At 48.2% G+C, this 15,981-nt stretch overlaps 1 pseudogene; it reads right to left on the reverse strand.

Moving 5' to 3' along the window:
* Window positions 1-4,629: 4,629 nt before the first annotated feature.
* Window positions 4,630-9,521, reverse strand: LOC129012377 (small ribosomal subunit protein uS2-like; annotated as a pseudogene).
* Window positions 9,522-15,981: the final 6,460 nt, after the last annotated feature.

Below are 15,981 nucleotides of genomic sequence, written 5' to 3' on the forward strand. Positions count from 1 at the left end.
GAAATATAATTGATTTTTAGTTGGGCATGATGGCTCACACCTGTAATCCCAGCACTTCGGAAGGCCGAGATGGGTGGATCACTTGAGGCCAGGAGTTTGAGACCAGCCTGACCAATGTGGCGAAACCCTGTCTCTACTAAAAATACAAAAATTAGCCGCTTGTGGTGGCACACACCTGTAATCCCAGCTACTCGGAAGGCTGAGGCATGAGGATCACTTGAACCTGAGGGGCGGAGGTTGCGGTGAACCAAGTTCATGCCACTGTCCTCCAGCCTGGGCTACAGAGCGAGACTCCATCCCCGCCGCCGCCAAAAAAAAAGAAAGAAAGAAATATAATTGGGCCAGGTATGGTGGCTCACGCCTGTAATCCCAGCACTTTGGGAGGCCGAGGAGCGTGGATCACTTGAGGTCAGGAATCAAAACCACCCTGGCCAACATGGTGAAACCCTGACTCTAGTAGAAATACAAAAATAGCCAGGTGTGGTGGCAGGTGCCTGTAATCCCAGCTACTCGGGAGGCTGAGGCAGGAGAATCGCTTGAACCTGGGAGGTGGCGGTTGCAATGAACCAAGATTGCACCACTGCGCTCCAGCCTGGGCAACAGAGCAAGACTCCATCTAAAAAAAAAATATATATATATATATATATATATACACACACACACACATATATTTGTGTGTGTATATATATATAATTGATTTTTGTATATTGATCTTGTATCCTGCAACCTTGCTGAATTTGTTCATTAATTCTTAGTTTTTTAGTGGATATCTTAGTATTTCCCCCCTTTTTTTTTTTTTTTTTTTGTGAGACGGAGTCTTGATCTGCTGCCCAGGCTGGAGTGCAATGGTGCAATCTTGGCTCACTGCAACCTCTGCCTCCCAGGTTCAAGCGATTCTCCTGTCTCAGCCTCCCAAGTAGCTGGGACTACAGGTGCACACCACCATGCCCGGCTAATTTTTTTTTGTATTTTTAGTAGAAATGGGGTTTTGCCATGTTGGCCAGGCTGGTCTCCAACTCCTGACCTTGGGTGATCCACCCACCTCTGCCCCCCAAAGTGCAGGGATTACAGGCATTAGCCACCGTGCCTGGCCGGATTTCTTAGTATTTTCTTTTTTTTTTTTTTCCTGGGCATGTTCTTTGATTCTTTTTTTTTTATTATTATACTTTAAGTTCTAGGGTACGTGTGCACAACAATGTGCAGGTTTGTTACATATGTATATATGTGCCATGTTGGTGTGCTGCACCCATTAACTCGTCATTTACATTAGGTATATCTCCTAATGCTATGCAGGATCATGACATCTGCAAATAGAGATAGTTTTCCTTTACAATCTGAATGCCTTTTATTTTCTTGCCTAATTGCCCTAGCTAGAACCTCCAGTACAATGTTGAGTAGAAACATCGAGAGCAGACATCCTTGTCTTGCTCATGATCTTAGGAAGAAAGCATTCAGTCTTTTCTTGCCCTTTTTTTTTTTTTTTCTTGAGACTGAGTCTCACTCTGTCACCCAGGCTGGAGTGCAGTGGCATGATCTTGGCTCACTGCAACCTTTGCCTCCCCAGTTCAAGTGATTCTCATGCCTCAGCCTCCTGAGTAACTGGGATTATAGGTGGGCGCTACCACGCCCAGCTAATTTTTGTATTTTCAGTAGAGACAGGGTTTTGCCATGTTGGCCAGGTTGGTTTCGAACTCCTGACCTCAGGTGATCCACCTACCTCAGCCTCCCAAAGTGCTGGGATTACAGGCGTGAGCCACCTCGCCTGGCCCATAGATGCCCTTTATGCAAAGTTCCTTTCTATTCCTGGTTTGTTAAGAGTGGTTTTTTGTTTTTTATCATGAAATTGTCTTGGGGCCAGGTATGGTGGCTCACACCTATAATCTCAGCATTTTGGGAAGCCAAGATTGGAGAATCACTTGAGGCCCGGAGTTCAAGACCAGCCTGGGTAACATAGCAAGGCCCCATTTCTAATTTTAAAAAAATTGTTTTTAAAGAATGATCCAGGTGTGGTGGCGCATGGCTGTATTCCTAGCTACTCAGGAAGCTGAAGCAAGAGGGTTGCTTGAACCCAGGAGTTCGAGGCTACAGTGAGGTATGCCTGTGCCACTGCACTATAGTCTGGGCAACAGAGCTAGTCCCTGTCTCTAAAAAAAGGTGTTGCATGGCCGGGCATGGTGGCTCATGCCTGTAATCCCAGCACTTTGAGAGGCCAAGGCAGGCAGATCACCTGATGCCAGGAGTTCGAGATCAACCTGGGTAACATGGTGAAACCCCGTTTCTACTAAAAATACAAAAATTAGCCAGTCGTGATGCCATGTGCCTGTAATCGCAGCTGCTTGAGAAGCTGAGGCATGAGAATTGCTTGAACCTGGCAGGCGGAAGTTGCAGTGAACCGGGATCCCGCCAATCCCGCTGCTGCACTCCAGCCTGGGCAACAAGAGCGAAAAACTCCGTCTCAAAAAAAAAAAGGTGTTGCATTTTGTCAAATGCTTTTTCTGTGCCTATTGATATGATTATATTGTTTTTGGCTGGGCGCGGTGGTTCACACTTGTAATCTCAGCACTTTGGGAGGCTGAGGTGGGCAGATCACCTGAGGTCAGGAGTTTGAGATCAGCGTGGCCAAATGGTGAAACCCCATCTCTACTAAAAATACAAAAAGTTAGCCAGGTGTGGTGGCGGGTGCCTGTAATCCCAGTTACTCAGGAGGCTGAGGCAGGAGAATCACTTGAACCCAGGAGGTGAAGGTTGCAGTGAGCCGAGATTGAGCCACTACACCCCAGCCTGGGTAACAAGAGCGAAACTCCGTCTCAAAACAAAACAAACAAACAAAAAACAAAGTCAGGAATGACAGTGTGCTTCTCAGGGCCAGGCCTGAGGAGTGGAAGACAGTGGCACCATCACACACACACACAAACACACACACGCACATACAGACATACACTCACACACTAAGTCCTTTTTCCATTTCAACCCTAAAACTGTAATTTTTAAAATAACATGCTTATGAAAATAGAATCTTTTCCAAGTAGGTTTCTGTTAAAAACAGGGGTTTTAGGAAGTTTGAGGGTGGTGTTGTTTATGGGTTTTTTTGTTTGTTTGTTTTTGTTTTTTGTGTTTTTGCCTTAGGTGTAGATTGGAGGATTTGCTTTAACAGAATATCTTTTTGGCTTTACTGGCTAAAATAGCCAGTTCCTGCTTATTAATACTCAAACACATCAATTATTCATCTGCACTTGGGTATATTACACATGCCGAGTCATCCATCCTCCTGCCCTCTTTGTTAAAGGAGGCTTTGAGGCCAGCAGCCCCACGGGGAAGGCGTATAGTTGGGACTCAGGGCTGACTCAGAGGGCCAGCCTTGGCCAGCTCATGTCTGAGGTCACAGCCGAGGGAGAGGAGGCAGCAGAGCTGAGTGAACAGAATCTTGTTCTAACAACTTCCCAGGCTCCATGCTGCCTTGCCATGCTGAGCTGTCCATGTGAGGTCAGGGATTTGTCAAGATGAAGGGCTAGACCTTTGAGGGTTTTGCTCTTTCAACTCTGCTCTTGTCCTTGCCCTGAAATTATACTAGCAGCATAAAAAAAAAAAAAATTGATGACAGCTGATGTGTGCTGGGGAAAATGATGGACAGTCAGAACCATTGTGATCCTCAGATGAGGAAGCTCAAGTTCAAGGTGGGAAGGAAGGCTATAGGCAAGACCACGTGGCAGCCAAATGCAAAGTCACGGTAGAATCTCCATCTCCTGGTGACCATCCTCCATCAGCCTCCTGTATGGAATCCATAATGAGGGCCAGGACAGTGGAGAGTCTGCTGTTAGCTATGCCCTGGTGCACTGACTCCCAGGTAAAACCAGATCCACAGGGGAGAAGGGAGTAAGGATTATTTATTTATTTATTTGAGATGGAGTCTCACTCTGTCACCCAGGCTGGCGTGCAGTAGCATCATCTCGGCTCACTGCAACCTCTGCCTCCCCAGCTCAAGCCATTCTTGGGCCTCAGCCTCCCGAGTAGCTAGGATTACAGGCATGTGCCACCACACCCTGCTAATTTTTGTATTTTTAGTAGAGACGGGGTTTCACCATGTTGCCCAGGCTGGTCTCAAACTCCTGGGCTCAAGCGATCTGCCCTCCTCAGCCTCCCAAAGTGTTGGGATTACAGGTGTAAGCCACTGTGCCCAGCCATCACTACCCTGATTTTTGTGTTTTTCATCCCCTTGTGTTTTTTTCAATAGTTTCATTCTATACGTTTGCATCTTTAAACAATATGTTGTTTGGTTTTGCACGTTTTCATTTCTGAATCATGCTATGTGTATTCTAAGAATTGCTCTGGTTTTTTAAATAATATCTCAAGATTATGACACTGAGATGCATTCACATTGTGTGTAGCTGTAAAAATTATTCTCTCTGTTATATACTATTTCTTTGTGCTAATATGCCATTTTCTGTGTTCATACAGATAATGGACATTTGAATTGTTTCCAGTGTGTTTCTATAACAAACTGTAGTGCTATGACTATTCTTAAACATGTTCCCGTGCATATGTTTGAGAGTTTGTTTTTTTTTTTAGAAACTGATGTTTATTTTCCATCAACCTTATTTCCATGTTGCTGAAGAGCTCGTGCAAAAAAGCTTAAGACTGTTCAGTGGTTGCTCCTACCCCTTCAGGGGCCTGAGCAGTGGGAGCTGCAGACCAGTCTTCCGTGGCAGGCTGAGCCCTCCAGTCTTCAGTAGGGAACTGCTGAATAGGCACAGAGGGCACCTGCACGCCATCAGACCAGTCTGCAACCTCAGGCTGAGTAGCAGCTCAGGAGCTGGAGCAGTCCATTCACCCTGAAATTCCTCTTTGGTCTCAGCCTTTTCAGCAGCAGCCTGCTCTTCTTTTTTAATCTCTTCAGGATCTCTATAGAAGTAGAGATCAGGCATGACCTCCCACAGGTGTTCATGGGAAATGGTGCCACACATGCGCAGAACTTCCCGAGCCAGCGTCCACCACATCAAACCCAATGAGGGAGCTCCCTTGTTGTTGCATGGGATGGTAATGTCCCCATAGTGCAGAGGAGAATCTGTGTTACGAGCAATGGTAGGTAGGTTAACATAAGATGCCTCCATGAGCGGCCGGTGGTCAGCCCTAGGGTCAGTAACCACAAGAAGCCGTGGCTCCCGGAAGGCTGCCTGGATCTGGTTAGTGAAGCTTCCAGGAGTGAAGCGGCCAGCAATTGGAGTGGCTCCAGTGGCAGCAGCAAACTTCAGCACGGCCGTCTGGCCAGTATTCCTGGATGATATGGCACTAACATCAGCAGGGTTTTCAATGGCAACAATGGCACGAGCTGCCAGCAGAAACTTCTCCCAGGTCCTCTTCAGATTTATTGTGTAGATGCCATCACTTTTCCTTTTACAGATGTACTGTTCCATCTGGAAGTCAAGATTGGTGCCACCTAAGTGGGTTCCTGCCGCAAGGAACTTAAGGACGTGCTCCTCCTGCATTTGCAGGACATCAAACTCTCGGACCTTGTGAAAGTTTCCCTTTAAGTTACAATGAGAATCCAGAACAACGCCGTATGGACCCCTCTATGGGTAGCGTGGAAAGCGGGAGTTTCTTTTCTTTTTTTTGATATGGAATCTTACTCTGTCACCCAGGCTGGAGTGCAGTGGCGCCATCTCGGCTCACCACAGCCTCCGCCTCTGAGGTTCAAGTGATTCTGCCTCAGCCTCTCGAGAAGCTGGGATTACAGGCGTGGGCCACCATGCCCAGCTAATTTTTTTGTATTTTTAGTAGGGAAAGGGTTTCACCATGTTGGCCAGGCTGGTCTTGAGCTCCTGACCTCAGGTCATCCACCGCCTCGGCCTCCCAAAGTGCTGAGGTTACAGGCGTGAGCCACTGCGCCCAGCCGAGGGTTTCTTTAGGGCAAATATTTTGGGTGGAATTGCTCAGTTGTAGGGGCCACACAACTTCAACTTTAATTGCTAATGTCAGGTTGTTCTCCAAAATGTCAGTTTTACTGGCTTTTGCCAAAGAACTAAGTTTTGGCTTTGTTGATTATGTGATCTTTGCATTGTGCTTCATTATTTTCTGCTCTTACCTTGAACTTACACTCCCAAGCAGGGTCTAAGAGTTCCCATTGAAGCCAGGGGCAGCAACTCATGCCTGTAATGCCAACACTTTGGGAGGCTGAGGCTGAGGATTGCTCGAGCCCAGGAGTTTGAGACCAGCCTGGGAAACATAGTGAGATCTCGTCTCTACAAAAAATAATTTTAAAAAAATTAGCCAGGTATGATGGCTCATGCCCATAGTGCTAGTTACTTGAAGGTTGAGACAGGAAGATTGCTGGAGCCTAGGAGTTTGAGGCTGCAGTGAGCTATGATCATGCCATTGCACTCCAGCCTGGGTAACAGAGTGAGACCTTGCCTCTAGAAGACAACAAAAAGTTCCCATTGTTCCATATTCTCAGCAGCACTTGATATTGTCAGACTTTTTCATTTTTGCCAATCTGGTGGCCAGGACACGGTAACTTATTATGGTCTTTGCGCTATAGATTATTTGTGTCCACCCAAATTCATATGTTGAAAACTAAACCCCAGCTGGGCACAGTGGCTCAGGCCTGTAAACCCAGCACTGGGATGCTCAGATTGGAGGATCACTTGAGCCCAGGAGTTCAAGACCAGCCTGGGCAACATGGTGGAAACCCGTCTCTACAAAAAATACAAAAAAATTTGCTGGGCATGGTGGTGAGTGCCTGTAGTTCTAGCTGCCTGGGAGGCTGGGGTGGGAGGATCACCTGAGCCTGGGAGATTGAGGCTGCAGTGATCCATGATAGCCCCACTGTACTCCAGCGACAGGGTGAGACTCTGTCTCGAAAAAAGAAAACTAAACCCCAGTGTTTGATGGTATTGGGAGGTGAGGCCTTTGGAAGGTAATGAGGTCATGGGGGTGGATCCCTCCTAGAAAAGAGCCCCAGAGAGCTCATTCGCCCCTTCTGCCACGTGAGGACACAGTGAGATGATGGCTATCCATCTGTGAGCACAAAGCCAGCCCTCACCAGACACCATGTCTGCCAGGGCCTTGATCTTGGATTTCCCAGCCTCCAGAATGGTGGAGAATAAATTTTTGCTGTTTTTAAGCCACCCAGTCTATGGTAGTTTGTTATAGCATCCAAAATGGACTGAGATAGCTTGCATTTGCAGTAACAGATGACTTTAAGTATTTGTTCTTATTATTTATCAACCCCCAAGTGCCTGTTGTTGTCTTTTGCCTATATTTCTATTGGGTTGTTGATCTTATTAAATTATGGATCTTTCTTTCTTTCTTTCTCTCTCTCTCTTTCTCTCCTTTCTTTCTTTCTTTCTTTGTGATGGAGTTTTGCTCTTTTTCCCAGGCTGGAGTGCAATGGCACGATCTCAGCTCACTACAACCTCTGCCTGCCGGATTCAAGTGATTCTCCTGCCTTAGCCTCCCAAGTAGCTGGGATTACAGGTGCGCACCACCACACCTGGCTAATTTTGTATTTTTAGTAGAGTTGGGGTTTCACCATGTCGGGCAGGCTGGTCTCAAACTCCTGACCTCAGGTGATCTGGCCTCCCAAAGTGCTGGGATTACAGGTGTGAGCCACCGTGGCCAGCCAATTATAGACATTTCTTATATGGTACGGATTTAAATTCTTATCAGTTATAACTTCTCCCAGTTTGAGGCTTGCATTTTTACCCTCTTTATGGTGTGTTTGAAAAACATAAACTGTTAAAAGCTTTAACTGTGTATTCCTTTGCAGCTTTTTATTTTGCACTATGTGTACTGATGACCAAAAGGAAAAAATGAAATTTGAGGCCAGACGTGGTGGCTCATGCCTGTAATCCCAGCACTTTGGGAGGCCAAGGCAGGCAGATCACAAGGTCAGGAAATCGAGACCATCCTGGCTAACACGGTGAAACCCCGTCTCTACTAAAATACAAAAAATTAGCTGGGCATGGTGGTGGACACATATAGTCCCAGCTACTCGGGAGTCTGAGGCAGGAGAATGGCGTGAACCTGGGAGGTAGAGATTGCGGTGAGCCGAGATCACACCACTGTACTCCAGCCTGGGTGACAGAGCGAGACTCCATCTCAAAAAAAGAAAGAAAGAAAGAAAGAAATTTGAATTAAAGCCAAAGAGCTTAGTCTGTATCACCCTCCCCTGATTAAATTTTTAAATTACAGTTCTCCCGTCCTGAAATTATATTATGCATGAGTTCTGCTACGTGTGTCCTGTGACCTGCGAGTGGGCAAGAACTTTCTCTGTTCACAGCTATGTCCTCAATGCTTCAAACATAGCTTTGCCCAAAGTAGGTGCTCAATAAACACTGTGGATGGAAGGAACAAAGGAAGGAGAGAGGACTAGGGGGGCAGCCACTGAAGGCCGATGTGGCTTTTCATGGCTCCACCCAATGAGGCCCAAATGGCTCCAAGGGTAGGGCAGCAGCCTGAAGAATGGAGGAAACGGTCTTTCCTCAAGCAGGGCTTAGACTTTATTGTCTTGGAAAAATCTGTTTGTATTTGGGAGATGTGCTTACTTTAATAGGTCAACCCTGCAATAATGGGTAGGTATGAGGCTCCAGGAGTGCCGGGGTAGTCTATTCACCCACTTATTCCTTCTCTCTATCCTTTTTTACCCACCTGCCTTGCAGCCAGTGGGTGTCAGAGCCAGCAGACTGGAGTCTAAGGGCACTGCTTTCTGTCCGTGAGCTTGAGAAAGCCTCTTGCCCTTCTGAATCTCCAAGTCCTTGCCTGCAAAGCAGAGGCAATGATAAAAACACTAACACCTTATCTGGTGTTGCAGGATCCCTTACCAAGGGCTTCTACATCTCCTATCGTGAGCTCAGTACTCAGTGAGGTAGGCAAAACTGGAGGAGGAAAGCGGGGAGGAGGAGTGAGTCTCTAACTCCCCACCCTGTGTGGCCTAATAAGCCTTGATCTGTGTTCTACAGACTCTGAGCTCTGTGCTCCTCTCGGGTGGAGAGGTGGAAAGGGCAGCCCCCCAGGAGGTGGTGAGTCCTCTGAGCTTTGGAAGGGTGGACTCTGCACCTGCTGTGCTGGTGCTCTCTGGGAATTTTCTCCATGGACCTCCAGAGCAACTGTGAGTGGTAGCTATTACCATTCCCATTTGACTGGTTCAGAAACCGTGCCTCAGAGACATGAAGTCACTTGCCCAAGGTCCCCCAGCATTCAGGGTCATAGCCAGAGTTCAAACTCCACAGCCCTTGCCTCTCCCTCACCACTGTGGTCTCCCTAGACCTTTAGATATAGTTCCAGACAGTGGGTTTTCCCAGCTCAGAGCAGAGTGGGTCATGGGACAGGGCAGGCTCCAGAGGGCTATGCTACCAGAATCTGGTAATGACAACTGTGTATGTGTGCGTGAGAGGCGACTGACCGATCTAGATGGGAACTGACCGATCTAGAAATAGATGGGGATCAATCATCTTCAGCAGATCCGAGAGCTGGTGAATTACTGCAGGGGCAAAAGGCTCTTTCTCTCCTGCATCCTCCAGGGCCATCTCTACACTGCGGTGAAGCATGGAACATGGTAAAAGGACACCTTTGAGCTGTGGGAAAAGCTGACACGATTTTTCAGGATAGTGTGTTTAGGAAGGCGGGGGCGCCCATGTTCTTCTCGAGAGGCATTCCATCCAGAGCTATCTGGAAAGGCTGGGGTACTGGAAGCCAGAAGGTGGAGAATCACTGATGCAGCTCTACTGAGTTTTCAACTGGGCCCCACATTGACCTAAGCACGGGAGGTTTGAGGGCTCTCCACTGACCAGGAATGAAAGGATCAACTGCAGAGTTTCGGCCTTGGAGCCCAGTCCTGGCTCTCCCTTTGCTTGCTCCTGACGTTGGAAGAGTTACAGCCCCTCCTGAGTCTCAGTCAGTCACCTCTCACGTGCCCATTGACATCTCACAGGCTGTTGGAGAGTTAGGGGGTCCTAGCATAGGTGTCTTGTGCCAGGTACACAGCTGGAGCTCAATAAATGTACTGTGACCTCAGGCAGGAAAAGCCAAGGAGGGGTGGGCCACACCGGGGGCTGGTCTGCAGAGTCTTTAGGGAAGAAGCGAGGACGAGGACAAGGACCCAGCATGAGGACAGGATGAGAGGATGGCTGCATAACAGCAGGGAGGCTTTGGGCAGGCAGGGGAGCCTTTGCAGGTGGGTGAATGGCAGGAACACAATCTTGGAAGTGAGAATTCCTGGGGTGCCTTCTGGGCCTTGAAGCAGGGCTCACAGAGGGCAACAGGATCCCGCTGGAGTGAAGAAAGGGACTGGAGAGGTAAATTAAAAGAATAGCAGCTTGTCTGCCCTCATCCCCGATGTGGGGGGAGCAGCCTGGCATGGAATCCAAATGGACCTCATATTTCCCAAAGACTCAAAGCATCTGGGGCCTACCTGGAGTGTCCCAGGAACACCTACAGCCCGGCTCCTCCTCTTTCCCCTGCCACCAAGCATGATGACCGCAATGTCTCATAATTATCACACTCTGCTTTTCTCCATCTCTGTGGCTTTACATACTCTCAGTGTTCGGCTCTTGGTCTGCAACATATCTGCGTACACACACACACACACACACACACACTGAGGAATGGCTCCCGGGTCCCAGTAGTTCCCACTCTCTGGTAGAGGAGTTGTGTTTGTGAGGGCTGTGATGGGATGACGAGACTGCAGCAGCCTTTCCACGTCCAAACTAGATGTGGTGCAGAGAGCACGGGCCTGTGGATCAGCAGATGTGACACTTAGCATGATGGTACTGGTTAGGATCAAGCTGGGTGGCGAGTAACACACAACCCAACTGTAGTGGGTGCAAAAAGCAGGTGCTTATTTTTTTGCATAAGAAGTCAGGAGGATGGCAATCTCACTGCTAGTGCAGGTACTTGAAGCTGCCATCGGGGACCCAGATACTTTCTGGTGATAGTGTATATGGGGGGCGTCTGCCGGAGCTTGGGAGATTTGGGCCCCCATTCTGGCTCTGTTCTAACTAGTTGTGCAGCTTCAGACAAAGCTTCTGAAGCTTTCACTGCATTTCTTTATTTGTTTTTAAAATTGCAGGCTGAGTATAGTGGCTCCTGCCTGTAATCCCAGCACTTTGGGAGGCTGAGGTGGAAGCATTGCTTGAGGCCAGGAGTTCGAGACCGGCCTGGGCAAAATGGCAAACCCTCGTCTGTATAAAAAAAATATGTACAAAAAATTAGCCAGGCATGGTGGTACATGCCTGTGGACCCAGCTACTTGGGAAACTAAGGCAGGAGGACCACTTGAGCCCCGAAGGTTGAGGCTGCAGTGAGCTGTGATTGTGCCACTGCACTCCAGCCTGGATGATGAAGTAAGTCCCTATCTCAAAAATGAATACATAAAATTGTGGTAAAAACATATAACATAAAACCATCTTAACCATCTTAACCATTTTTAAGTGTACAGTTTAGTGGCATTGAGTACATTCACACTGTTGTGCAATCCGTCCTCATGTCTCTTTTCTTTCCAGACGGAAACTCTGCCTGTTAAGCAGGAACTCTTTATTTCCTCCTCCCCACTGGCACCACCATTCTGGTTTCTGTCTCAATACATTTGACTGCTCCAGGTAGCTCATAGAAGAGGGATCATACAGAATTTGTCCTCTTGTGTTTGGCTTATTTCACTCATCATAATGTCCTCAAGGTTCATCTATGTTGTAGCTAATGTCAGAATTTCCCCTCTTTTTAAGGTTGAATAATATTCCATTGTATGGACATACCACATTTTGTTTAGCCATTCATCTATGGATGGACACTTTGTTTGCTTTCACATTTTAACTATTGTGAATAATGCTGCCATGAGCATGAGTCTGCAGATATTTCCTTGAGACTGTGTTTTCAATTCTTTTGGGTATCTACCTGGAAGTGGGATTACTAGATCATATGGTAATTCTATTTCTAATTTTTTTCAAGAAGCATAATACTGTTTTCCATAGAAGCTGCACCATTTTACATCCCCACCAGCAGTGCACAGTTTCCAATTTCTCCACGTTCTTGCCAAAATGTGTTATTTTCTGTTTTTTTGGTAGCTATCCTAATGGCTAAGAGGTGGCACATGTCACCTCTTTGAGACTCAGTTTCTCATCTGTCCCACAGGGACACAGTAGGGCTAGATTATCACTAGCTTCTTATGTCTCATGGTGCCTTCCTTCTTGCCATGAAAGTAAGTATTGCTTATGCACATATACACCTTAGTAAATTTAGTTACATCTTTTCAGCTTGGGGCCCCAAGGTAGAAACTATTTTACTATGAAGACGGGAAATAAGAAATATGAAAAGGGATTGAAGAAGGCATTCCAAGGACAACTTCCAAACCCTCCTCTCTATTCCTTCCAGACCATAGATGCACATAATTCTGGGCCACAGAGAGTCCTTTGGACAGAACAATACTTTACTCTTTCTTCTCTTCCTCTCCTTTTCTTTTTTGCTTGCAATTCACACACCCAGGTGGCTGGGTACAGTGGATCACACCTGTAATCCCAGCACTTTGGGAGGCAGAGATGGGAGGGTTGCTTGAGGCTGGGAGTTCAGTCTGGGCAAGACTTGGTCTCTAAAAATAAATTACCTAGGTGTGGTGGTGCATACCTGTAGTCCTAGCTATTCAGGAGGCTGAGGCAAAGGATCACTTGAGCCCCGGAATTCAAGGCTGCAGTGAGCTATGATCACACCACGGTGGCCCATCCTGGACAAGAGAGCAAGACCCTGTCTGGCTCAAGCAACAACAAAGGAAGGAAGGGAGGGAGGGAGGGAGAGAGGGAGGGAGGGAGGAAGGAAGGAAGGAAGGAGAAAAAGAGAGAGAGAGAGGAAGGGAGGGAGGGAGGAAAGAGAGAGAGAGGCAGGCAGGCAGGGCGAGAGAGAGAAAGGAAAGAAAGAAAAAGAAAAAGAAAGAAAGAAAAAGAAAGAAAGAAAGAAAGAAAAGAAAGAAAGAGAGACACACACCCATCTCCCACTCTTTATAGTGTCATGATGTCATTTAACATAAGTGCAAGGAAAAGTTCAAGGCGTTTAATTCTACCTTTTACAAAACCCAGAAGCGTCTTGAGTTAAGTACTATTATCTTCATTTCCTAACTTTAGGCATTCACTGACTCATTATTTCATATGTGGCTTGGGTGAGAAAAGCACCTGGGTGGAAACCTCCTCCCCCAGCTACTTCTCTGGCCAATGGGGACTGTTCTGAACTTCCCATATGCTTTCTTGCAGCTTCTGCCTGAGGCTGAAACCCTTTCTGGGGTGTTTTCCCAGCTGTCATCAGGATGGGATGCAGAACCAGGTGCCATGCTCTGTCCAAACCTGGCCTGGCTCTGGCCTTCTCCTGCAGTCTCACTTCTCACCACTCACTCTCCTGATGTTTACCCAGACCCAGCGTGTGGCTTCTCATTGCGGTGCTCATCAGGCCATCCTTCTGCTTGGACTGTCCTTTCTACCCATCCTCCCACAGCTAACTCTCCTCATGCTTTTAGACTCAGCATAAACATCCTCTCCCAGGAAGCCTTCCCTGATCCAAACTCCCAAGTTGAGCTAGATGTCCCTGCTTGGGTCTCCCACAACACTTATGCTCACCCCGTCTTATCATAACCAATGTTGCAGTTGAAGTGTGTGAAGCACACATTTAACTAATGGAATTCCACTAACTCTTCTTGGCCAGAAGGAGAAAGAGAATAACTTTATTTATTTATTTACTTATTTATTTATTTTTGAGGCACGTTCTTGCTCTGTCTCCCAGGCAGGAGTGCAATGGGCATCATCCTTCTGCCTTTTTCTTTTTTTTTTTTTTTTTTAAGTTTTTGTAGAGATAAGGTCTCACTCTGTTGCCCAGGCTGGTCTCCAACTCCTGGGCTCAAGTGACCCTCCCACCTCAGGCTCCCAAGTAGCTGGGATTACAGATGTGCATGCCATCTCCCTATTCACATTTTATTTTATTTTATTTTGTTTTTTGAGATGCAGTCTTGCTCTGTTATTCAGGCTGGAGTGCAATGGGGTGATCTTCGCTCACTTCAACTCCGCCTCCCAGGTTCAAGAGATTCTCTCTCCTCAGCCTCCTTAATAGCTGGGACTACAGGCACACACCACTGTGCTTCGCTAATTTTTTGTATTTTAGCAGAGATGAGGTTTCACCATGTTGGCCAGGCTGGTCTGAAACTCCTGAGCTCAGGCAATTCGCCCACCTCGGCCTCCCAAAGTGTTAGGATTACAGGCGTGAACCACCGCGCCCAGTCCCTATTCACATTTTAAATAGAACCACTCTTGGCCCCCTGAGCACTCCTCTCTGAGGGTTAGATGGGAGCCCTGAGTGTTATCTTAGTCCTCAGGTGTTTTAACACTGGGAGACTCTGGCCTCTCTGGGAGTGAATCTGGCGTTTAAAGATACATATATTTGGCCGAGCGCAGTGGCTCAGGCCTGTAATCCCAGCACTTTGGGAGGCCGAGATGGGCGAATCACAAGGTCAGGAGATCGAGACCATCCTAGCTAACACGGTGAAACCCTGTCTCTACTAAAAACACAAAAAAATTAGCTGGGCATGGTGGTGGGCACCTGCAGTCCCAGCTACTCGGGAGGCTGAGGCAGGAGAATGGCGTGAACCCGGGAGGCGGAGCTTGCAGTGAGTGGAGATCGCGCCACTGCACTCCAGCCTGGGCGACAGAGCGAAACTGCGTCTCAAAACAAAACAAAACAAAACAACAACAACAAAAAAAACATATATTTCCTGGAGCAAGAAATGTTTCAAACATAGCAAGACAATTGGGATGCCAAAGGACCAAAGGGAAAGCAAGCATGACATAGCCACCCACTACAAGGGCTTACCTATTATCCAAGCTTTGGGAACTAGGTTAGAATCCCAGCTCTGTCGCTAACCAACCTGTGTACTTTAGCCAAGTCAGTGTACCTGTCTAGACTTCGGATCGCATGTGTGTCTGCCCATCTCATAGGGTTACCCTGAGGCTAAATGAGGTAACAAATGTCATGAACCCACAAGGTAGACTCGACTCTCGGTAACAGTTCGTGTCACCCCCATCTGACACTACTCTCCCTCTTCGGATCCTGCACCCATGGATTCCATCCACCGCTGGCCAGGAGTTGAGTAGAGGCACCGAGCACGTGAAGAGGTGAACGGGCAAGGAAGGCTTCCAGGTCAGGTAGCATTTCCAGTGTTCCAGCCTGCAGGCATCTACCGAGCCTGGCCCGAGGCTGGCACCCAGAGATGCTTCCGGTCTTCCAGCAGCAACGCACTGACTGTAAGAAAAGCCTGCTTATAACCCCCCTACAGGCATTTGGAAACTGGTCCCTGGGGGCCTCTACAGATTCATTTCGCCCCCGACCCCATCCCCTTTGTGCCACCCTCGTTATTGCACTCTTCCATCCAGATGGCATTTAGCTGGGTCCGGGTCTGTCACCCGTCTGACCACCAGCTCCTTGAGGGCAAGAGGCGCCTGCTGCCCTCAGGGTCCGCGCCCAGCCCGCAGCTACTCAGATCCGCAGACGGGAAGATTTGTTGGCGAGAGCCTGACGCCCGGGTCACAGTTAAGGATGCAAGAGCCCGGCGCCCTCCCGTAGCCCTGGCCCTGTCATTAATTAATGCTGGGGCTCCATTCGGTGCAGCGCAGTCCCAGGGATGCAACCGCAACTTTTGCGCACAGTAGGCTCTGGATCTGTAATCCAGCCAACCCAGGCCTGTAGTCTGTAAATGCCAACTCAGCGGGAGGGCTCTGGCTGTCGCCCAGAGCCGTTTCTCGGCTCTTTCGGGGTGGCCTGCGCGCTCCGGACAGGAGGAACTCGCAGCCCGCGGGAGTCAGCGGAGACCGGACCAGCACTATCCCGCCCTCTGCACCGCCCCCGCGGCGGGGTCTGGACCAAGTCGCCCCTAGCAACAACAGCCGGGCCGGCTTTCTCAGGCCACGCTGATTGGCGGGACTCCGGGTGGCGGCCTGTCGTCACTTCCGGCAGCGGGAGGCAGCAG

This window comes from Pongo pygmaeus, chromosome 15 (genome assembly GCF_028885625.2).
Source record: "Pongo pygmaeus isolate AG05252 chromosome 15, NHGRI_mPonPyg2-v2.0_pri, whole genome shotgun sequence".
Classification (NCBI taxonomy): domain Eukaryota; kingdom Metazoa; phylum Chordata; class Mammalia; order Primates; family Hominidae; genus Pongo; species Pongo pygmaeus.